Source organism: Eumetopias jubatus, unplaced genomic scaffold (genome assembly GCF_037043125.1).
Source record: "Eumetopias jubatus isolate StellerSeaLion01/CBP00866 unplaced genomic scaffold, mEumJub1_p1.0 scaffold_1, whole genome shotgun sequence".
Taxonomy (NCBI): domain Eukaryota; kingdom Metazoa; phylum Chordata; class Mammalia; order Carnivora; family Otariidae; genus Eumetopias; species Eumetopias jubatus.
This window is the reverse complement of record NW_028274807.1, coordinates 95,867,162-95,892,241: the sequence shown is the minus strand read 5'-3', so window position 1 is coordinate 95,892,241 and position 25,080 is coordinate 95,867,162. Positions and strand designations below refer to the sequence as shown.

Here is a 25,080-nt window from a genome sequence, read left to right as displayed (position 1 = left end):
GAAAACAGATGGTCAGTTCCTCAAAATGTTAAACATAGAGTTACCATATGACCCAGAAATCTCAATTCTAGATATCTATTCCCCAAAATGAATACATATCTCCATGTAAAACTTGTATATAAATGTTCATAGCAGCATTATTCGTAATAACTGAAAAGCAAAACCCAAATGTTTATCGACTGAAGAATGGTTAAACAAAATGTAGTACCTCTATAAAACGGAATATTATCGGCCATAAGAAGGAATTAAGTATGGATAGGTGTTATAACATGGATAAACTCAGAAACATTATGCTACATGAAAGAAGCCAGTCACCAAAGACCACATATTTTGTTTTGAGCTTGTTTTGATTAAATATTTAAAATACAGAATTGTTACATGTTGTATATTTAAAGAGACAGTAAAAAAAGGAAATTGTCATCAAGTTACACCTAAGAATAATAGAGGCTTTTGAATCCCAAGGAGAACAAAGTTTTTAAAAATGAATAAGCAAATACATTTATTAAAACTTTAAGGATATTTATGGGGCGCCTGGGTGGCTCAGTTGTTAAGCATCTGCCTTCGGCTCAGGTCATGATCCCAGGGTCCCAGGATCGAGCCCCACATAGGGCTCCCTGCTCGGCGGGAAGCCTGCTTCTCCCTCTCCCACTCCCCCTGCTTGTGTTCCCTCTCTCGCTGTGTCTCTCTCTGTCAAATAAATAAATAAAATCTTTAAAAAAAAAAAAAACTTTAAGGATATTTAACAACTTATTGAAGTCAGGACAATAGATAAATTCTTCATATATCAACAATAGGAACCTAGATGTCCCAGAAATTATATTTCCAAGGATATGCTTTATAAAATATTACATTCTTGTTAAACTGGGACTTTGGCAACTTTGGATATAATTTCACCCCTGAACCTATACCATGATGAATTAGTCAGCAGCAACACATTCCATCTCTGGGAAATGGCCAGAACGGGCAACTCCCTAGAGACGAAAAGTAGATTAGTGGTTGGCTGGGACTAAGTGCGAGGAGGATGAGAATGATTGATAATGGATACAAAGTTTCTCTGGGGGATAATGGAAGCATTCTAAAATTAGAGTGATGGTTGCACAACTCTAAAAATGACTGAATTGCATATTTTCCCCCTACCTTTCCCCTTCTTGAATTGTACACTTTTAACAGCCAACCTTTATGATATATTGCATTTCTATGAAGTTGTTAATAAAAAATATACACAGACAGAGAGAGGCCAATAAGGTAAATGTGATAAGATATTAACAAATAGGGTACCTGGGTGGTAGGTACATGGAATTTCTAAATTTTGCAGCTTTTCTGTAAGTTAAATTTATTTCAAAATAAAAAATTAAAAAGTCAGGTGTCCCCTGACTTTTTAACAAAATGCATGTATCATAGTGATAAAATTTTAAAGATTATGGAACAGATATGGGTTTAGAATGAAGTAAGAGATAACATGGTCTAGTCAGGATGACTCCAGAACTCCAAGAGGCACCATCCAATAATATAATGGCCAGACATTCCCCACTAATCTGTAGCTTTAAATTCAATGTATGGGGCTTATCTGGCAAACCTCTAGAGTTGGCCAGTTTTTAGCTCTGCTGTGTAGGTAACTTATTTATGCTATCAGGGTATAGTAGGCAGAATTCTAAGATCACCTGCAATGACTCAACCCTAGTATAATGCTCTCCTCGAGTGTGAGCGGGAACTGTGAAGGTGACAGTACAGTCCCTCCCATGACTGGATTATGTTTTATGGCAGAGTTGACTTTAAGAAAGAATAGACCTGATCTAAACGCATGACCCTTTTAAATCTGGGTCTTGACATTAGACAAAGGAGCCAGAGATTTGACAGGAGATGTTCACATTGTCTGCTTTAAAGATATAGGGGGCCACATGGCCAAAAATGTAGGCAGCCTCTGGGAGCTGAGAGCAACCCCCAACTGACAGCCCCAGCAAGGAGACTGGAACCTCCGTTCTATAGCCTCAAGGAATGCGATTCTGCCAATGGTCTGAATGAGGTTGGAAGTTGATTCTTCTTCATAGGCTCTAGATGGGAAAGCAGCTGCGTTGATACCTTGATTTTGGCATTGTGAGATCCTGAGCAGAGAACCAAGTCATGCAGTGCTGGGACTTCTGCCCTAGAGAACTGTGAGCTAATAAATGTGTTGTTTTAAACTGGGAAGTTTGTGATGATATATTACAAAGCAAAAGAAAATGATACACAGAGTATCCATTTCCTCACATATAAAATTAGAATAGGATGCCTGGGTGACTCAGTCGGTTAAGCGTCTGCCTTCGGCTCAGGTCATGATCCCAGAGTCCTGGGATTGAGCCCTGCATTGGGCTCCCTGCTCAGCCAAGAGTCTACTTCTCCCTCTGCCTTTGTCCCTCCCCCACCAACTCATGCTCTCTCTCGCTTGCTTTCTCTCAAGCAAATAAAATCTTTAAAAAAATAAAATGAGAATAATAGCACTATCTGCCTCGTAGCAAGGTGAATCCTTACCAGATAAAAGAATCATATAAAATATTTAGCAGTCTTTCATGTAGTACGTACCTAATTTAGGTTAGCTCTCATTATCATTACTTATACTCTTGTTATTGAGATCAGGTAAAGCAAAATCTCAAAAAAAATCAGAATCTTCTCCAATAACCCATAATAAACTTATTCATTAATATGCTATCCAAGATATTTTGTCACACCCAGGATATGAGTAATATTACTAATATCATTCACAATTAAGGCTTTGGCTTTTATTCAAGATCTGATTTATCCCAATGGTAGCATATCTTAGTGAAAGATAACTTTCTCAGTCCTTTAAAGTATTCATCACACAGCTACCTGTCAAGTTTTGATGATGGGTGGAAAATGATGGAGATAGCAGGGAACATTCTTATAAATGTTCCCTGAATATGGCATTTAAAATTTTATCCATTAACTGTAAAACTGAAATACTCCTGCCAACTAACAGAGCCAAGATGGTACTCATGAAACAAACAAGCCAAACCACCTGAATAAAATCACACTTGTAAAATGGACTGAATAGTTTTGTGGCACCTAATCCCTGCTATGGGCTAATACTCAGCATGGCTGATAGCCAGACTCTAAAATCGACTGATCGTAATGTGTACCTGTGCACATGTGAAGCAAAACACCACTTATTCCCAGGTGGTATTTATCTAAAGATAAATAAGTGAAGTAGTGAAGCAGAAAAATTGCTAACCCATATGGCATTAAGCTAGCTTTACCTCAAACACTTCATAATTTCCATTTATGTTTCATGATATCACCAAGATTGCCATGGATTCATTCTCCTTGCTACTGAGTAAGGGCGGCACTCATTCCTATATCCTCCCTTCCCATCAAATTTAAAACTGTACCAGTATTTTAAGATCTCTAGAATTCAAAGGAATGCACCATTGAATGATCAGAGCAGTCGAGAATGTCAAATAGATCCATGGTCTGCAATAAACGTCTTCAAAACATAAAAATGATGGAGAAATGAAATTGGAATATACCTTCTCAGCAAAGTGAAAATGTCACTAAGCTATATGACTTTCTGAAATTAAGACATAATCTTGAGAAAATCATTAATCAACAGTTATTAAATACCTGACTATGATAAACAACTTTTGATAGCTGAGATTCCTAGCTAAGAAAATTAAGTTTAAAATTTATTTAAAGTCTCATTCAACTCTTACCTTACACATAAATCTATTCTAACTGGAGTCATTTCATGTTGCCCTTTAAATTTTGAATCCTAGCAACATTCTTATTTTAATCATTCTTGAAACACTACTAATTTTTGAAATGAAGGTTTATCCATTATTTTTACAAAACACCTTAGCTTATCATTAAAAAGAATGCTGACTTAAAAGTTGTATGTTTTATATACATATAATTTGTATCTTGTTTATTAGCACATCACATTCAAAATACTTCACTAGTTGAACAGAGTGGCATATCAATAAATCAAAGGCAGACTTAATCCTGATACCAGAATGATGATGTATGGCACATCTTCATATACGGGGCCGCGGGGGAGGGGAGGGCAGGTAACTTCCCACATTAAAGTACCCCAAATTATTTGAGAACTATTTTAATATGTTTAGTTAAGACTTAGTAATTTATGAGGCATAAATAGATATTTGAGACTGTAATTCCAAATATAGAAAAATAATATAAGTTCGAGCTACATCTTTAGTTATTAAATATCATTCTTTTAATGATATTACTAGAACATAAAGAAAAATGTTAGGGGGTTTGTCTGTTTTTCAAAAGAAAATTAGTCCCTTTACTTCATAGCAGCATTTCTAAACCAGATATGCTTTGGATAATCAATCACTGTAATCCCCTTTTGGTGTGTGCAGGCTTTTTGCAAGAGGGTCCATAGTTTTACTTCAATACTAAATGATGCTGAGTTCTCAAAATTATAAGAACCATGGATTATTTCATTGTTATCAGAGATTTAAATAAATATTGAGTAGATGCCTATCAAAGGGTTAAAATTATTTTATCTTAGTGATAAAAATAATTTTATTATTTTTATTTAATTTGAAAAATACTTTAAAAATATATAAAAAGAAATCACCTGTAAATCTACCACAATGAGCATATACACTGATGTGTATTCTCCCCTCCCACATCTCACACTGGACTTGTTATGTTATATTAACAATTTGAAATGGTCTTTGTACATGTTATCCCAAGTTTATGCAGACATATTTATGAATATTTACATTACATTCACATACGTATTTTTTTATAAAAATGAGTCCTGATATATATGTACAAAACTTATTTTTATTTTTTAATTACAAATACACTGTGGACATATTTTCAGATCTGAATATATCTACATCATTCTTTTTATTGGTTGTATAACACTGCTCGCCTCCAAACATGTTACATAATTTAGTCCTTCATTATGTTTATTGTCTATTTCCTTCCACAGATAAGCTTCATTGGATAAAGAGTTCTTCATTTACTGCCATATCCAAGTGCTTAGGTTAGTCCTACCATATAGCAGGTTCTCAACAAATAATTGTTGAATGAATCAAGTTTTAACTAATGTAAACCCATAACATGTTTTGCTATACTTTTATTAATGAACTTATTTTGATTGTGTTCTTTGCTATTAAGAGAAATATTTCAAGACTGTCTCTATGGATCGATCTTCCCTTACTGAGGCAGTTATTTCTTAAATTCCTGGAAGGTAACTCCTAGGTTATAGATTATATACTTTTAAAAATAGTATTGCTAAACTGTCCTCCAAAAATGTTATACCAAATTAAATTCTTAATACAAGATATGAGTCAGACATTTAGTTTTATTCCTTATAACTTTCTGCTTTTCCAATTTCCTATAACCGACATTAATTATCTTAATCAGAAGAAGAGCCATGATTAAAAAAAATTAGTTTTTATTTTCTTGATCGTCCTAGAAACTTAATTTAACAGTCTAAAGCTTGAACATAACAGATATCATTTGGACTATTGTAGTCTTTTTTCACTGATTTAAGTTATTCCAGTACTTAATTTTAAAAAATTGTTATTTCAATGTCTATCAACAATTTACTACCAATTTACTTATCAAAAGTAAGCCTTACAACATGCTTACTGGAGCAGAAAAATTAGAAAGATATAACTAATTTTCTAAAGTTGATGTTGCCTTATAATTTGCAGAGTAGCATGAAGAGAAATGCTTTTAATAATAAATGATTTTTGACTAATGATGAGTTATTAATAAATAAATGTATTTGCCTCTCAGCCCTTTTAGTTAAAAGTCCAGGGAGGAAAGAAACAAATTAAAATTTTCAGAGTACATGAAGTATATATTAGCTTCCAGGTTTGGAATGTTTCTAAGCAGCCAGTAGACTAAAAAAGGAGTTATACATTTTTAAATTTGACCTTATTGTCAATAAGTGTGACCATGGCTTTGCTAAAGTGTTGTCCTACAAAACTTATACTGTTAACCCGGAGTCATGATACTAGAGCTGCTTATTCAGACCTTCTGATGAATTGCACTGAACCAGTCATATATATCTGCATCTCATCTAAATAGAAATAGACACAGGGAGGAGTTTGTGTCAGGGTACAAGGATTCCCTTTGTGAAGGGAAAGCAAATGGTAACTGTAATGGGACTGGACCCTCCATCATTGATGGAGGACTCATGTCTTCTGACTAACTTATCCAGGGAAAACATTCATTGTCTCCCAAACAGTTCAAAAGCTAATAAAATTTCATAACCAGTGGACTTCTGATTTATATAAAAGCAAGTTGTAAGTAATGAAATAGAAAATCTGTAATGAATAGAAAAAAGTCCCACTTTAATCAACATTGAAGAATACTTCTAAATGCCATGGGTGCGGTGGCATGATTTTAGACTTCTGCAAAGTAAGCAAGCCCTGCCCTCAAGGAATCTGCATATCACCTAGTAGCCAAGGAGATTCAGAGAAAGAGGTAAGCAAGAAAACATGGCAATTTGAGTCGGCATTCTATCTAGAGGTGAACTTTGTGATCCTTCATTTCAGTGTTACTGTAAGAAATTATAAACAGCTACTACTCGTTAGATGAGCGAACACAATGCGATCATGAAAGAACTGGAAAATTTCAAGGGGGTTTCCCATTAATTAAATTCCGATAGGGATTCAAGACCTAAGTCATCCTTCAGCATTCTGGTTTTTAACTTTTCCCTTAAATTAACATATTTATGTTTACTCAGTTTCCTTTATTCATTTTTTCATCTTTTCTCTAGTTATGAAGAAAAAGTTATCTTTCTTTTTTTTAAGATTTTATTTACTTATATGAGAGAGAGAGTGGCAGGGGCAGAGGGAGAGGGAGAAGCAGACTCCCCACTGAGCAGAAAGCCTGACGTGGGTCTCAAACCCAGGACCCTGGGATCATGACCTGAGCCGTAGGCAGATGCTTAACCAACTGAGCTACCCAGTCGCCCCTCTTTCCAACTTTCTAATGCTTCTTAAACTTCAAGTATTTGCATGGATAGGATTCAAAAGGCCTGTTTCTTTAAAAAGGCTTTTGTGAAATTAAATTCTTTGAATAGCTATTATCAAAGTATTATTTTAATCCTAACAAGATCAGGGCCCTAATTAAGCCCCTTGTTGGTTAAAGTCAATATTCTCCTTTTATTACTTAAAGATGTCTGCCAAGGATCTCAAAGGCATTAATTTATTGTGAAATTTTTAGATGAATTTCTTGAAAGGTGTGTCCTCCTATTTATCCAGGTTGCCTGTATATTATTGTCCCATTGTTTACTTTAATATGTTTTTTCCATGCAAATTCAATGTCTCATTCCTTTACTGGGAAGGTACTATCATACTGTTGAACTTGGTAGATAGTCAATCAAAGATTCACTTAATAAGTTAATCCTACAGATACTGATTGAACACCTTCTGTGTACAAAGTAAAACAGTAGCTGCTGAGGTAAAGACAAAAGTAAATTAATCACAGACCTAATTCTCCTAAAGTTAACAATCAAGTGGCAGAGATGGTGACAAGACATATAATTTGGTGCCCGAGTAAAACATTGAGAAGAAAATGGAAGAGGAGAAAGTGAAATTTTTAAGTGTCATCCTTGTGCAGGTCATGCTAGTCTGCTCTGTATGGGTCCAATTTAGTATATGTGCTGCCAGAGAGAGCAGGAAAGTGAAATTTTTAGATATTGAAACTTCCTAATTTGACATTAAGGCAGAATTTACATAATTACATGGGTTCCACTGCAAAAAACTCTGAATTTTCTTATTTAAACATTTACTACATCTCTCATTTATTCCACATACCATTATTTATTGAACACCTCCTGTGTGTACAATACTGCATAAGGTTATGTCAGAATACAGAAGTGATGTATTATCTAAAAACAAAATATTTAGACACTTCAGGATTGCTATTTTTCATAGAGATGCTTTTATAGCTTGGCCCAGAATTTTCTAGAGGGCCTAAGCTGACTGTCATAGAAACTACCTTTTATATTGTAGTTAACACTTTTTACATCATTTTTTATCTTAATGTTAAAATCTTAAAGTTCATATTTTTGGACTTTCGTTTCAGAAGGTCTTTGTATTAATGGTAGAAGCCAGGATTTCTGGCAGTAAACAACAGCACAAAAAAGTCATCATACACCTGTGAATCTTAGCATTTATCTGGTAGACTGTGTTAGAAATGATAATATGTAAAGCAGAGTTCTAATTCTTCCAACTGGCAACAGATATCAAGTCATAAGTCCAATTATTCTTTACAGTTCGCCAAATATTCTTGGGTCTTGAAGAAGATAACCAAAAAGTGATATATGCACATTGTTCACATTATTTTGATGATATATAAGATATTTCACAAATTTCACACTGTAAGGTATTTAGTTTCTTTCAGTGGTGGCAAAATATATTCAGATATGAAAATGCCCACCTAAAAATGCATATGCCAGTTATATTCACTTAGTAATGGCCATGAGTTAATAGTTAATTTGCATCAAATGAATTAAAACACAAGAAAAAATTATTTCTTATTAAAAAGAGAAGTGCTGCTCATAGAAAAATGCTATGGGAAAAACATTCAATATTATACTCAAATGTTGATGCATGAGGAGTGAATACAAAATGTACAAAAGTGCAGGGACTCTGAATCCCATGTGTCCATTTTCAGGAAGCCACTGTAGGATGTGCGTGGTAAAACAAGAAAGAGGTAGACTGGTACCTAAAATAGGGGATCCAAAACAAGAAAGCCAAAAAGTAGAGACCCACCAGGACAGCCATGCTAAGCTTAGTCTAGAAAGCAGCTAGTACAGACTGAAACAGGCAGAGGGGTAAAATCTCCAAATGATCAGATTTATTTGAACATTTGAAAAGATAGTAATGAGTATTTGAGTGATCCGACAGAGGTAGATTGAAAAGGTATATTGAAAATCAAACAAAACAAGATGGGAGCAAAGCAATTAACTCTAAGTAAGCAAAAGACTGAAAAAAGATAAAATATAATATCTACCTCATTTGTTAATAGACAATATCTACACAGTAAAACTGACCAATGATTTAAGCAAATATTTTACAAAGATATTGGGAAGATAGAGGAAGGGAAGAGAGGTGAATATAAAAGAGAAATATATAATCAATAAGTAATATCTACATGTGATAAAGAAAAAGTTATATGTATGTATAATTTGTATATGGAGGAGGGGGAAATATCAGACAAATCAACTAAAGTTGTTGAAAGTGAATGTGTCTGGGTAATGGACTAGAAAGGAACAAAGGTAGAGAGGTGTCTGATATTTATTATAACTCTTTCACTTTTAAAACCTTTGTGTATAGCATTTTGATAAAAATCTTTGAATTTTTTTTAAAGAAAGAGAGTGCACGCGCGCGCGCACACACACACACACACACACACACACACACACACACAAGCTAAGGGGGGAGGGGCAGAGGGAGAATCTTAAGCAGGCTCTCCAACCAGAATGGAGCCCCTATGGGGATCTATGTCACAACCCTAAGATCATGACCTGACCCAAAAACCAAGATTTGGACATTTGACTGAGCCACTCAGGCACCCCCAAATCTTTGAATATTTTAAATTAATATTTTAATATTTTAAATTTGCAAACAACAGAATGCATTCTGCCTAATCTAAGTAGAGAAACAATTTGTTAAGGAATACAAGGGAAATCATAGTTTCATTAAACGGGTTAATGAAAACAGGGGAGAGGCTATGTATCCAGCAACACACAAAGATTTGGTCCATTAAAGACATTCCTCCTAAAGCCAAATGCTACAAATCCCAGCTACCACCCATTCCAGAAGAATGGATGTTACCTACTCAGGTTGCTGACTTTTGGATCAGTCTTACAGATTGTGAGTGACAGAATATGGATTCCCTGTTTTCAGCCTATGGCCAAAGGAGTCTAGAAAAGTGAGTTTTCTGGATTCTCCTTTAAAGAGGCAAAAAAAAGTATGGGAAATTATCAAGATATAGAGAAGTTATAAAAAAAGATACCAGATAGCTAAAAATGACAAATGTTTGCTACCCATAGATAAATCAATTCCTTTCCAGAATGTATGCTTTCTGTCATCAATAACTAACCATTTAAATACCAGCATCATTGGTAATTACAAAAAAAATTTCTAAGAAGATGTTATAATTCTGGATTGGAAACTTCTGGGAATTTATTAATTATCCATTACTGTGGGGAGCTAGATATATCAGAGCACAATTTATACAAATATGTGAATATATTCTCGGCCTGATTATAAGAAAGCAAGTGTGAACAAGCATCTGAAAAACATTTGGTTAAATGGAAAGGTGTAGAAGACCGAGTGAAAAACTCAACATCTTGGAGAAGAGTTACAAATTCTGTCACAAGAATGGCTTTCTACTGTTAACTTTTCCTCTTCTACATACTACGCACTGAAGTTTATTTTTATTGCAGTTGGAATTTGAGCATCTCAAGTATATGTTTTGGTGATTATAGTTTTCTTTAGCTGAAATTATCATAAATTTCTTCACTTATTAGCAGCAATTATGTGATAGTCAAGTATATTAGGAAGTAAACCTGTTGATTTGTCTCCAGGGTAACTTAGGCACAATTGGAGACAGGTGAAGACATTAAGAACGAGATAGATAATGTTATAATAATACAGAATAAGAATTGGAATTGTTATTTGATGAAATAAGAGTCCAGGTTCCATTTACTAAGTCAACATAATACCAGGAATTTAGACTAGCCCAACAATCCAAAATTATATATGTAGCAACTCCCAAGAATATTATCACTTTAAAATTCTTGGGATATATTAGCCCTTCAAGACAGAATCACAGAACATAGACATCTCAAGAGACCATCCCATCCGGTTACACTCTGCCTCCAGTCAAGATTACGGTAGTCATTGATTCCCAAAATGTACATTATGGTAATGAAGTTAGAGGTGATATAGGATATAACATCCTCATTTTACAGATTATAAAACCAAAAATCTTAGAATTGGAAAATGTATGCCCTCATTTTTATAAGTGAAAAGTTCAGAAAGTAAAAGCAATATGAAGAAATTCACATATGAATGGAAGAAAACATTTTAGAACACAGATGTCTTGGTGTTGAACATTGAGCCAGAATATCATTTCATAGAGTATACATGTCCTTAACTGCTACCCTATACTGCCTCTTGACAAAGGAGAAGTGTGGTTATTAAATATCAGAAGTCCAATTGCAAGTATAATAAAAGATATGTAAATTAAAATAAGAGGAAATTATGGTTCTCAGTTGATTCTTGTTATGTGCGGTAGTTACATTTTTTTAAAGATTTTATTTATTTATTTGACAATGAGAGAGAGCACAAGCAGGGAGAGTGGCAGGCAGAGGGAGAGGGAGAAGCAGGCTCCCCCCTGAGCAGGGAGCCTGACATGGGGCTTGATCCCAGGACCCTGGGACCATGACCTGAGCCGAAGGCAGACACTTAACGTACTGAGCCACCCAGGTGCCCCAGTAGTTACATTTTTAAAAAAGATTTTCTTTCTTTATTTATTTGAGAGAGACAAGCAAGCACAAGCAGGGCGAGGGGCAGAGGGAGAGGGAGAAGCAGACTCTCCACTGAGCAGGGAGCCTGACATGGGGCTCGATCCCAGGACCCTGGTTTCATGACCTGAGCCAAAGGCAGATGCTCAACTGACTGAGCCCCCCAGACACCCCAGCAGTAGTTACACTACATAAAGAACTGTGAACACTGAATTAGTGAATACTGAGCCATTGCTCCAAGGGGAAATATAAGATTATGTTTTGGAAAGCTTTTGGTTACAACTTTTCTTCAACTGAGAAATTTATAATGTTTAATTATATGCAACATTTGTTTAATTATATGCAGTATTTCTGTAGAATAAAACACTAGCTGAGAAGGGTTTACCATGATCCTCACCCTGGTAACATGAACATAAGTTTCTTTGGTTTTCAGCCTCACAACAATGCTGTCAACCATGGGTTGCTGTTGTTTTGTTTTGTTTTTAACCAGTCATCATCTCATGAATCCCCGTATTTAGCCGCCCTTCTGTCCTTTCCATAACTTCATCATAAGCTGTAGATGTTACTTTAGCACTTTCCACTGCAGCCTCATGTACAGATCAGAGAATTGGCTCTCCCTTTCTCTGGATAGACCATTGAACTCACAGCCTGTAGCACTATAACTCACGCCTATATGAAATTAATCTAATACAGATATTTTCTCCAGAAGACACACCACAATTTCTTTCCATACACATAAAAAACCAAAAAACAAAACAACAACAAAAAGGAGATAGCACTTTAGCACAGTGCTTGGGGACCATTTTGAACAACAAACTTACCAAAACAAGCCCCAAAATGCAAAACTTGTGGCACTAAATTGACCATGAAAAAAACACTTGAGAGTTGAACCAAGAATGCAGGGTGTTGCCTTGCTTGACCTCAACTGGGTATGGTTTTTCACTACTCGGCACATGTCCACAAATGACCAGGAAAGTGCTGTTTGACTTTGAGGTTACAAATAAAGTCTAATGAGTAAGCAAATTCACAAGTGCAGAATTCATGAGTAATAAGGATTGACTGTATATTGACCAAGATTTCAAAAGAAGGACAAGACCAGTGTGGCCAGAACAGAGGACAGGGCTGTACTCCACTGGCGTGTGCCTTCTGAATTGGGAAAGAATTTTCAGAGGTCAACTTGGAAAGAGGAATCAAACATTTTTAAATTGTTCACATGTGATGATCAATTTCATGTGTCAACCTAATTGGGCCACAGGGTATCCCAATGTTTGGTCAAACATTATTCTGGATGTATCTATGAAGGTGTTTTTGGAGGAGATGAACATTTAAATTGGTACACGGAGTAAAGCCGATTGTTCTAACGGGGGCTGGGTGTGAAGATGGTGCTCATCCAATCAGTTGAAGCCCTGAATAGAACGGAGAGGCTGACCCTCCCCTGAGTAGGACAGAATTCCTCCTGTCTCACTGTCTTTAAAGTAAAGTATCCGTTTTTTTTCTTGCCTTTGGACTCTAACTGAAATATTGACTCTTCCTGGGTCTCAAGCCTTTAGGCTCTCTGACTGGAACTACACCATTAGCTCTCCTGGGTCTCCAGCTTGCTGAGCCACCCTACATATCTTGAGACCTCCCAGTCTCCATAATCCTGTGAGCCAATTTCTTAGAATCAATTTATTTCTCTCTATATGTGTATCCTAATGGTTCTGTTTCTCTGGAGAATTCTAATACACAGGCTCTGTCAATGGAATTGTACTTCTAGGAATATATCTTGATAAACTAATCAGCAACAGATAGATAGATAGATAGATAGACAGATAGATAGGTGTATAGGCCTATATTTTTTCTATAATGAGAGGTTTATAGGACTACTACAATAGCAACAAATTGCAAGAGCCTAAACATCACAAAAAAGTTTCTGTACATTATGCCACAATAAAAAAATGATATGGATACATCTATTTAGATAAAAAGGCACTTACCAAATATTAAGTTAAAAATGATTACTAGGCAAAAAAAATTACTAGGCACCATACAAAATGGAATTACATTTTTAAAATATATGTAAATATACATGCATAGGAAAAAGTCTTAACAGAAGTGTTTATCTTGAGTGGCAGGATTTTGGATGATTCTATTTTTATTACTTACTACATACCTATATTTTTAAATTTTTCTATAATGAACATATAATATTGTGTTGTAGAAAGGAAGGAAGGAAGGAGAGGAAAGGGAAGGAAAGCCATGCTGGACAAAAGGCTTGGTGACATAGTAGAAAGAACTCTAGATTTGGTGTTTGGTGACCTGGGTTCTAAACTCAACTCCTCACTAATTTGAGACAGTAGCTTAACTACCCTGGTCCTCATTTTCTCATCTATAATATCGTGGAACTAAAATAACTGCTTTTTAAGGGCTCTCCCACACCATAGCCAATATTCCTTGGGTTCATGTCTCTTTGGATTCTTTGGCAGGGGTTCTAAATGTTGATACCCTCATGATCTCAACTCCAGAACCTGAGGGGACACAACAGGAATGATTTCTGCACATGGGCTGTTGGGACATTCCCAACTTGTGGCCCTAACCCTAACTTGGCTCAAACTTGACTTGTGATACTAGAAGGGAGAGACATAGATCAGATGTAAGATTCTAATTATCCAGTTGCATTGTCCAAGTGTCCTAGAGAAAGAGACAGTATACAGTAAAAAACAAACACACAACAAACAAAAAGAAAAACCTCATGGATGTTGGTGTTTGCATTCCCACTTAAGCCCTTATTAATTCTGAGGAAGGTTTTCCTCACCCGTAAAAAAGAGACTGTTCTATATACTTCAAGACTTTTTTGTGAGTTCTAAATTATTCAAGGTATATAAAGTGAATAGGACAAAATAGGCACTAGGAAAAAAAAATAATCTTTTCCTTCTCTTCTTCCTTTCACAGATGACACATTCTAGAATCAGGTAAATTCTGAGGAAAATGGGGGAAGGGCAATGAGGTTTTTGGTTTTTTTTTTCATAATTGTCCTAGGAGCTAGAGGTAATCTTGTTCTACTTAATGATTACATTAGACAGTTGATAAATTATAACACACATTGAATATGTTGTTATAGCAGTAAAAAAAATAAAATTTAAAAAAGCAAGTTAAGCAATAAGAGACAAGAAATAAGGATTTAATCTTGGGATCCAATTTGGAACACAATTAAGGTGATGGAGGAGACTAATATTTCATTCATCTAATAAAATATCGCCAGGGCTTGGTAGTGATTAGACACAGAGTCATTTCCTGGCCCCTCTAATAGATAATAGTTCTCAGTGTCCTTTTAACAAAGTGCCAGAGAAACAGCTTCGTATACTCCAAGAGGAAAACAAATCACACCCTGTCAGACCTACATGGTTCCTGGATTCTGCCCACCAAAGTAGTAACGTAGCTTGACCTTATTTTACTCAAGAATCCTGGTGGGATCTTAAGATAAGAGGTTATTGTTTTATCTTGAAAACTAATTCCATTTAGAAAGAGAGTTAGGCAAACTCATGTTGATGTGTAACTACGAACAAATTATGAGGCGTCTTACCAACTCAATGAATCTTAGTTTTGCACAGTGAAGAAATCACTTGGTCATCCAGAGATGATCTGCTAAATGTTCTTCTGTTCTCTGATCCCGTTCTGATGTCTGATTACCTCCAAATTCCCTAAAGCTGCCGCTCCCCAACTGTGTTCCAAGTCACCTCAAGGGAAGGCTGAAAATTCACAGGGGAGCTATGGATATTCTATATTTTTTAAGGGAAACACCCTGATACTTAGGGTCTATCAGATGGCTCCTGAATTACAAGTCTGAGTTAATTTTCAGACCCAGTAACATTCCTTCAAATGACGTATCTTTTAGAAGCTGGGTTTTCTGCAGTTGCTGTGATAAAAAGGGGAGACGAACCAGGAGAGACTATGGACTCTGAGAAACAAACTGAGGGTTCTAGAGGGGAGGGTGGTGGGGGGATGGGTTAGCCTGGTGATGGGTATTAAAGAGGGCACGTTCTGCATGGAGCACTGGGTGTTACATGCAAACAATGGATCGTGGAACACTACATCAAAAACTAATGATGTAATGTATGGTGATTAACATAACATAATAAAATAAAATAAAAATTTTTAAAAAAGCAAGCACCACACAAAAATTTATAGGGAACAGGCTATAAGGGTAGTGGTGTCCACTTTCAAGAATGATATAGGATATTTTTTATTTTAATTTACATGTATTATTTTTTCAGAGGGCTACTGAGTTGTGAGGACATAAACACTTATGAAATGGTTTGGATCTAACTACTTAATACACTGAACTGTCAGGTATTTCTTCTGTCCTAAGAATGCTGTGGAAAAGGATAAAGAAAAAAAGAAAAAACAAAACCCAGAGACACTGAGGCCCCATGAACAGAGAAAGTCTGGCAACCTCTGCCCACAGCCCACTTCCACCCTCTCAATTTAGCTCAGGCCGATATTTTATCTTTCAAATGCTTATCTATCACAATAAACTGTCCGAGGAGCCTGTGGAGATGGGTGTTCTTGTCCTTAAAGGCAGGGAAAGTTAAAATACATTTGAGGTTATTAAGATCTTTTCAACCTATTGAAAAATACCTCTTATAGCTCATGTTAAAAATTTGTCACCTGAGGACAGCAATCTGTTCTTTCCAATTCTCAACTGGCCTCAGCTTCCTATCTTCTTGCCAAACGTATTAGATAGCTGATGGCCCGATTTCCAAAATCAGTATGCTTTGGGGCTGCCCACTGTATGTGCTTATTTACAGCAATGTTTATTCTGTCTGACCTGCTTTCTGCATTTCTCCAAACATATCTCCATATCTCATAAACATACTATTTCAGTTTCAATCACGTTGCAACTTGCAAGCACCCTAAAATAATTATTTCATTTTCTCCAGTTTAAACTGGAAAGCTGGGAAATATTCAGACTTTATCAGTTACTCATATTAAAAGGAAGGCACAGACATTCCCATTTATAATTGCATAGTGAAGATCCCCAAGAACCTGTTGGAAGCCTTTTCTTTCTTTTCTCTATATTCATTCTGTCTGGGAGAATTCCTCCCATCTCAGTGCTATGGCAGCATAAGATCTATGTAGATGGCTCCCACATTCCTATCTCCTCCTTTATCTTATTTCTGAATTTCAGCCACGCATTCCAAGTTACCTAGATATTCCCCAGGCCTCCGAAACATCATGTGCCCCAAATGTACTCACCCACTTTCCTCTCATACTGCTCTTCCTTCCTCATTCTTTTACAACCAGCTCAGTCTCCAGATTTAGTTACCTTTTACTCGTCTTTCTAGCTGTTCATCTTCTCTTCATCCTCTATTCCCCCTGCACCTTCACTGGTCCCGGCTTTTCTTTCTTCTTACTCCAGTTCATTCCTTACAAAGCAGCTAGATCATTTGCTAAATTCAAATAGGCCCATGTTGCTTCCCCCTGCCAGCTTTATTGAGATATAGTTCACATATAATACTGTGTAAGTTTGAGATATACAGTCATGATTTGATATATGCATACATTGCAAAATGATTACCACAATAAGGTTAGTTAACACATCTACCACTACACATGGTTACAACAGTGTGTGTCTTGAGAACTTTCAACATCTACTTAATCCACTTTCCAATTTGAGAAGCCAAAAGAAGGGTACATCCCTTCAAGAGATGTTTGTACCCTTCAACCACCTTCACCCATTCCCCCACCCCTCACCCCCTTGCAGCCACCAATCTGTTGTCTGTGTAAGTTTGGTATTTTTAGATTCCACATATAAGTGGTATTATACAGTATTTGTCTTTCTCTGTCTGACTTACTTCACTTAGCATAATGCCCTCCAGGTCCATCCATGTTGGCAAAAATGGCAGGATTTCCTTCTTTTAATGGCTAAATAATATTCCACCATTTCTATATACCACCTCTCCTTTATCCATTCATCCACTGATGGACACTTAGGTTATTTCTGTGTCTTGGCTATTGTAAATAATGCTGCCATGTCACTTTTGGAATTTAGCCTTCCATGCTATGGCCTTGGATGATTTGACCCCTGCTTGTGTCATAAGTTTCCTCTGTAGCCTCTTAGCATCTCTTCTTATCACAGCTCTGGCCTTCTTTTGGCTTCTTAAATATTCATGGCTTTTCCCCAAATCAGACTTTATATAATGCTATTCCTGCTACCTGAAAAATTCCAATTTTGGCCTTCTCCACCTTTCAAATGTGGGATAGCATTAGGTTTAAGTTGATTTTTGCTTAAATTCTATCTTCTTCTATAGGAGTTCCACATACAAGGCAACATAGGTCAACTCCCACTCACCCACCACTGCCCCACTCTGCCTCCAGGAAAGAAAAAGCACTCTCAGTTTAAGTTGTGCTCAAACTGGCTTCAAATTTGGAGGACACAACAGCTTAAATGTAAAGTTATGTTAGTATAATGACCCAAGTTAGCCACAACAGTGAAAAACTCAAGTGTGCATTGATCATAAAAAAAAAAAAAAGAAATCTTAAAAAAGTACTTGAAAAAAACATGAACACAATCTTTTGTTAGGCTTTCAATGGGAAGATCTTTCTTACCATGATTTGCAACTTAGAAACCAAGGAAAAATGTTCATACCTTGTGTTCATTAAATACTTGCTTTGTATATAATCCAATATATATATTCAAGTATCTCCTTATTCATTCATTCATCAACACATATTTATTGAATCCCTGCTGCATTCTAGGCTTTGTGCTAGCTCCAGTGTCAATCCATTTTGAGGCAAGGGGCTGGCCTTCTTATTCTAGCATTAGTTGGTGATTAGCTGTGGGTTACCCCAGGGTTGGAAGGCACAAGTGTCACCTCCCAGACAGGATGCTCCAAATCTCCAAGGTCAGTCAGTATTTAGAGGAAGTGGCAATTGTGAGCTCTTAGCCATCAAAACTTATAACATCTGTAAGATGGGTACAACAGCCTTGAAAAGGCTATGTGAGACACCAACAGCATCTACTACAAGGTGTAAATCAAAGAGTTGTAATCTTGGAAGCCCCAAAATGATACAACTCTGGGTATAGACAAGGGTCTCATTAACATAAGTATTGCTGCAGGAGTGAATAAGGATATATTATATTGTGCAGAATTACTTTTAACTTCTTTTAACACAGTGGGCCAAGAACAGAAACAATGGTATCCTCAGACTGGGGCCAACTAGATTAATCAGTTTCTATGTTGTCTCTCCTTGAGACATTTGGAAGCAAGGCTAGCTTCCTTGGATCAAGAAAGCCTTTGGTGCTCTGGATTCATTTGGGGAACAGAAAGGGATAATAAAACCTTTGAAAGTCAATCATAGGAGTGATTCAGATAATTTCATTAAAAAAAAAAAAAAAAAGAGCCATGATCACACTTGTACCCTTAAGCTAGTGAAGAGCGCTTACAACATATGGGTTGGAGAGGAGTTGGTTACGGGTGAGGTGCAGGAGATGTCTTCTAAATCTGTTTCTCCCCTGCTTGTGGGGCTGAGAATTAATAACTTTGGAAAGGGGAAACTATGATCAAGTATCAGGAAGTGTCAATCTTCAGGCCTAGAAATGGAATAGGAAATGCACAGGAAAGAGTTCCTTAGTGGTCTACCCACTAAGATAATTCTTTCCATTTGAGCAGAGATTGTTCACATCAAAACACTGATGAAAACTAAAGTAACTTAATAATGTTAAGTATTTTAAAACCAGAAATCTCACAACCTTTCTGAAGTTACGATAAGATTTACTTTTTTTTTCCAGCACAAATAGTGATATTTGAAATTTGGTGAAAAGATACATAATGTTTTCTTAGGTCAATTTATTCTTGTTCTTGCTATTACAAAGCCTTAGTTTTGGTGTTTAAAAATATCTGGCTACTAGATAACAAATGGTTCAGCAAGAACTCTTAGATTTTTAATTTTACTTATTTTTTAAACTATTATTTTTTGAATAAATTCATATAGTTCAAAACTCAAAAGCTGCAACATGGTAAATAGTGAAAGGCAGGGTTGTGCTGGAGATGGCTCTCCCTGGCCCACAAGGGCCATTGTACACATCTCTTCCCAACTTTGTGTCCACTGACACCACACTGGTATCTTGAAAGAGGACATGTTGGGAGTATTGACACCATGGAAATTCGCAAATACTACAAATCAAGTCCCCCCCCGCCACCCCTACTGAGTTGTTGAACATTCACCAGAACACCACTGAGAACATTCGCCCCCCACCCTCACTCTTCTGCCCAGCCTAATTTTGCTCCCTACTTGCACTAACATTATTTAGGATTATTGGAATGACTTTCCAAATATAGTTTTGGCATGTGTCAGCAGCACATTAAATGTAACAAAAATGTATATCTACTAATTTCTCCCTTTGGGAGACAAATAGTAACATTTCATACACCCTGTTCTGCCCTTTGATTGTTCACTTAACAAACTACCTTGGAGATCATTTTGTGGTGGTGCATATGATGTTTCTTCCTCATTCATTTTTTATGCAAGGTAATCCACTGTATGGATGTGCTACAATTTTTATTTAATCCAACATATGAGCGGGTACATGGTTTTTCAAGTTGGGAAGGATGTTCAGTGGTCAACCTACGCATTGGTCATTTCCCACACATGCAAATGTATCTGCTAAATAAATTCCTAAAAGTAGAATTGTTGCATCTAAAGGCATGTGTATTTTAAATTTTGATGGAGAATGCCAAATCGTGTTCCATAAACATTACTATTTGTACTTCTATCAGTGGCAAATGAAGTAAACATTTATAATTAAATGCATAACCACCTTATCATATAGTCAATCTAAAGTTGTTCTCTGAGAGAAATACTGTTTTCTATCATTCCTCAATAAATACAGGACAGAGACAGGATGCTATTGTTTCATTAAGTGAAAAGCCTCCTTTGACTAAAAATCTCTTCTGTGAATTCTTTATTCTCACTAGGAGTGCTTTGTGCAAAATGGCTTCCCTCACACCCTTAGAGAAAAAAATTCGTAGGATTTGACACAAGAGAAATCTTTTATGTATTTACTTCTCCAAATTCCTTTTCTATCTCATTATTGCCACAGAAAAAAGGATGAAATGATGTAGAGAACTTAAGTTAGGCAGTGATTTATCAGAAAGAGCAGGAACATGCATTTAAAATGCTCATCTTTAAAGAAAAAGAAGGAACAAGTTTTTAAGAATGACTTTACTGTACATCTAACAAAAGAATCAATATCTGGGTTTTGCAGGAGCAATCCCATAGTGAAAATAAAATCATTCATCCTTATAGCTTTAAACAACGAGTTTCTGGGCCTAAGGAAGAAAAGGGCATTTTCTAGAGAAGCTTTAAAAGAATAATGAGAGGTTAAAATTACTCATGTTCCACTTTTTCAAAGCACTTGTTTCTTGAAAATGAAATAATTAATGTGCCATTCCTAATGCCCAAAGCCTTGAACAATTCTTCACAAAGTTTACTAAATAGTCAAGACTGAAGTAGATGTTAGCCAAGAAAAATAAAAGCAAGAGACAGGACTGCATTTCATAAAGTCTTATTTCTCTCGAAGACCTTAAGCAGGCAAAATGCCAATGGAGTTGTTAGAATAAGCTTTTCAAAAGCTACAGGCAGGAAACCAGGAAAAGATACACAAAATTTTCTTTAAATGGAAATAAGATGAAATGCAAAGAGGAGAAAGTCAACATCTCCTAACCACCACTAGCCTTTAGGTTGTGTCCCTCAAGCCTCTAGTTTAACCATATGTGGTGGCTTGGAAGTGTGTATCTGTTACAATGAAAAAGGGGGAAAAGAGAAAAAAAAAATGAAAATGAAAAAGGAGACAAAGCTATGCATAGCATCCACTAATAGAAGCTGCTGCATTACTCCCATCTGAAGGCACTTCCATGTTTGTTTAAATTAATACCCTCGTTGCTGGTTCTCCTAATCATGCTCATAGGCACACTGACTAGATATCTATGGTCCAGCTCCATGGGCAAAGCTCCCTATACAAGTGTATTTCACAAGATTCCTTTTATTGCAATGTGTGTTCACTTCCTGCTTTCTACATATAAAAATGTATTTTAAAAAACTAGTCTGGAGCAGCTGAACCACCAAGAGAAGTTCAGAAGCAGGAAGTCGAAAATGCAAATCCGAGACTCAGATACACATATATATATTTGGAACTCTTCAACATAAAGGTCACAGCCAAACCATGTGGTGAAGCAGAATAATGAAATAAAAATTACAAAGGAGAAAGAGCAAGTGAACAAATGAGCAGGGACCAAGAGGAATCGTGCTCCAGGGTCACTGCTATGCGGGCAAGTGGCTGGCAGAGACAGCCTCGCAGGGGGCTGCTTGTGCAACCTGAGCCCGTCACCAATCCTCTCCCGGCTTCAATTTCCCCATCTGTAAATTGAGGAGCTGTCTGAATCTCATAAGGTATGGGTCTCTGATTCTACGCTCGTACGGGTGTGTGAAAGGAAGGAGGATGGGACGGAAAGACATTACCAGGAAGGCTATTTCCTCCCTCGCGTCTGACATGATCCTGGGCAGAAATCGTGCTACTCCCCAAATATCCTTCCATGCATCCCAGCCCTTTTGCACTAAGGTGGAGCCCTATGACTTGATCTGACCAATTAGCTGTGAGCAACTCTGTGTCATTTCTAGACTGAAGCATAAAAGAGTCCACAAATGGCATGGTCCATGCCTTGTGTGTACCCAGAAACTCTCAGGTAGTTCTTCCATGATTCACTGGTATGAGGGGGGCCTTTCAAAGCTGCTGTCAGTCCCACAGCCCTGGAGCCTCTTCCTGCCCTTGCTAAGTATGGCCACCATGGCATGTGGAATGCAGAGCCATGTCAAACAGGAACTTTCTGGTGAATAATCACATCAAACTAGATATTCAGGTTGAGTGATAATTCCATTGTCTCCACCCCGTCCCTTTCCAGAATTTCAACTCAAGCTGGGGAAGCCAAAAATCTGATGTTTGGTACAGACTTTAAGACATCTAGCTTGAAGACTTCTCATATGTTTCCAGTTGGAGTGTAATTTAGTACCATCGCTATGGAGGATAATTTGGCAATATTTAGCAACTTTTAAATACACATGGCCTTGAATAGCAATTCTGCCTTTAGGAATTTATCCTGCAGGTATGATCACGCTCTCACAGAATGGCCTTTTAATGAGGTTATTCATGTGGGATAATTTGTAATAGTGAAAAATCAGAAACCTGCATATCCATCAATATGAAACTGGTTAAATAAATATCATGGTAAATTCATACGGTGGACTATTATGAAGACACCAAATATAATGAAGTGGCTCTTTATGTGCTGATCTGTAAGATATCTAAGATGTATCTGGAGTGTCAAACTAAAAATCAGTAATATGGATTATGCAGAAAAGCAGTGGGTAAATTTCAGAAGAGGAAGGGAGAATTTTCACCAGAAATTCTTTTGTACTTCTTAGATTCTGAACCATGTGACTGTAAAATCTGTAAATACCTATAAACACATTTTAACTAAAAAAAAACTTTCATTTTTTAAATATACCTTTTCCCCTAAAAATATGTATGCGGAAAAAACTATATAATTATATTTTAGAAATTGCTCCAAGTTGAGCAATTACTTATTTGTTCTTTGAAATGCCTTCCCTCCACAGAAGCTACAATTGCTTCAGTTTTAATGAAAGAAGAGCCTCAGGGCACAGAGAAGCAATTATTAGTAGTTCCTCAGAATAAGCAATTACTGGTAACTAGCATTTAACTATATCAGTTTAAAGTTTTAAAAATGCCATCTCTCTACATAAGGTCAATAGTTGGGATGTGCAGCATCTTTTACTCAGAACTCTGTGTGTTAAGTGTTTCTCCTTGGCTTATTTCAATATTTGCATTAAGGCTCATTCTAGGGGCACCTGGGTGGCTCAGTCAGTTAAGCATCTGCCTTCGGCTCAGGTCCTGATCCCAGGGTCCTGGGATTGAGCCCCGCATCGGGCTCCTTGCTCAGTGGGGAGACTGCTTCTCCCTCTGTCTGCTGCTTGCCCCGCTTCTGTGCTCTCTTTCTGACAAATAAAATCTTTTTTTGTAAAGACTCATTCTAAACTATCATTCGTTTTTGTAGATTCCATAAAATTATATCACTTGGACATAAAATGACAAGCACAAAGCAATCTTTTGGTGGTCCTCAGACAACTGAAAGCCTCTAGCAGTTTTGTGGAGTGCTCACCATATGCGAAACCTGCTCTAAGCTCTTTGCTATTGTTTGGTTGGTTGTTTAATCATCACAATGATTCTATTAAGCAAGTACTATTATTATCATTTTACAGGTGAGGAAATTGAGGCACAGAGGAGTTCACCAAAGTCATGTACATAAGAAGTGATGGAAAGAAGATTCATACCCTAGATTCTGCTCCAATAATGATGATGTTAACTAATATCTATTGAACAGTAATTATGTGTCAGGCACTGTCCTAAACACTTCCATAGATTAACTAATTTTTGAGGCACTGACCAGTTTAATCCTTACAAAAATTCTATGAGTAGGTACTATTATACCCCCATTAGATAGAAGGGTATTTTTCCTAGTTCCAGATGCTGTAACAGAATACCCTATTCTGGGTGACTTTAACAACATTTATTTCCCACTGAGCCGGGAGCCCAATGCAGGGCTTGCTCCCAGGACCCTGGGATCATGACCTGAGCGGAAGGCAGATAATTAACTGACTCAGCCACGCAGGCATCCCTATCCCCATCTTTAAAGAGCTGACAGTAGCTCAGTGAAATTGGAGGGGAAGAATGAAGGGGGGTAAATCGGAGGGGGAAACGAACCATGAGAGAGGATGGACTCTGAGAAACAAACTGAGGGTTCCAGAGGGGAGGGGGGTCGGGGGATGGGTTAGCCTGGTGATGGGTATTAAAGAGGGCACGTTCTGCGTGGAGCACTGGGTGTTATGCACAAACAATGGATCGTGGAACACTACATCACAAACTAATTTTGTAATGTATGGTGATTAACATAATAAAAAATTTATAAAAAAAATAAAAAAAAATTCCCTGGTTCACAAAGTAAGGAGTAATGGAGATAGGGCTTGAATCCAGCCCCATCTGCCTTCTACAACCTGGGCCCTTCCCACGACACCACTGCGCCCCTCCCCAAAGAATGACCCCTGGAAGCACAGGGCAGACCACCAGGGCCTGGGATCAGCTCTGGCACTAGCCGGCTGTTTGTCTTGTCCAAATTGTCTAACCTCTCTGAGCTTTCATGGCAACGCCTGTAAAGAAAAGAGGAAAACCAGATGGTCTCTAAACACACTGACAACCCTGGGAGTTTCTACCACCCAACTGCCCCTCTCCGTTCCTTCTCTCGGTTTAGAAATTCCATCCGGGGAAATCTCTATTCACCCCCTTATATTCTGATGCTACAAGACTCAGGGAAAATAGCTCACAACTGAGAAGGAGTTCTGAGCATTTAAGAGCAAGAGTTGAAGTTCCAGAAGAGAGCGAACATTTGTCTCACTGAGGTTCAAACCCAGACCTGGTTCAAATCCAGACCTGGGTTCAGCCCCCG

At 37.0% G+C, this 25,080-nt stretch overlaps 1 protein-coding gene and 1 non-coding gene across 2 annotated transcripts in view; both read right to left on the bottom strand.

The window, feature by feature from the left end:
- LOC114209014 (homeobox and leucine zipper protein Homez-like) overlaps nt 1–25,080 on the bottom strand; it is a 56,213-nt gene that overhangs the window by 14,141 nt on the left and 16,992 nt on the right.
- On the bottom strand, nt 7,561–7,664 carry LOC114209175 (U6 spliceosomal RNA). Its single transcript, XR_003609273.2, has one exon. It is a non-coding gene; the product is annotated as a U6 spliceosomal RNA (small nuclear RNA).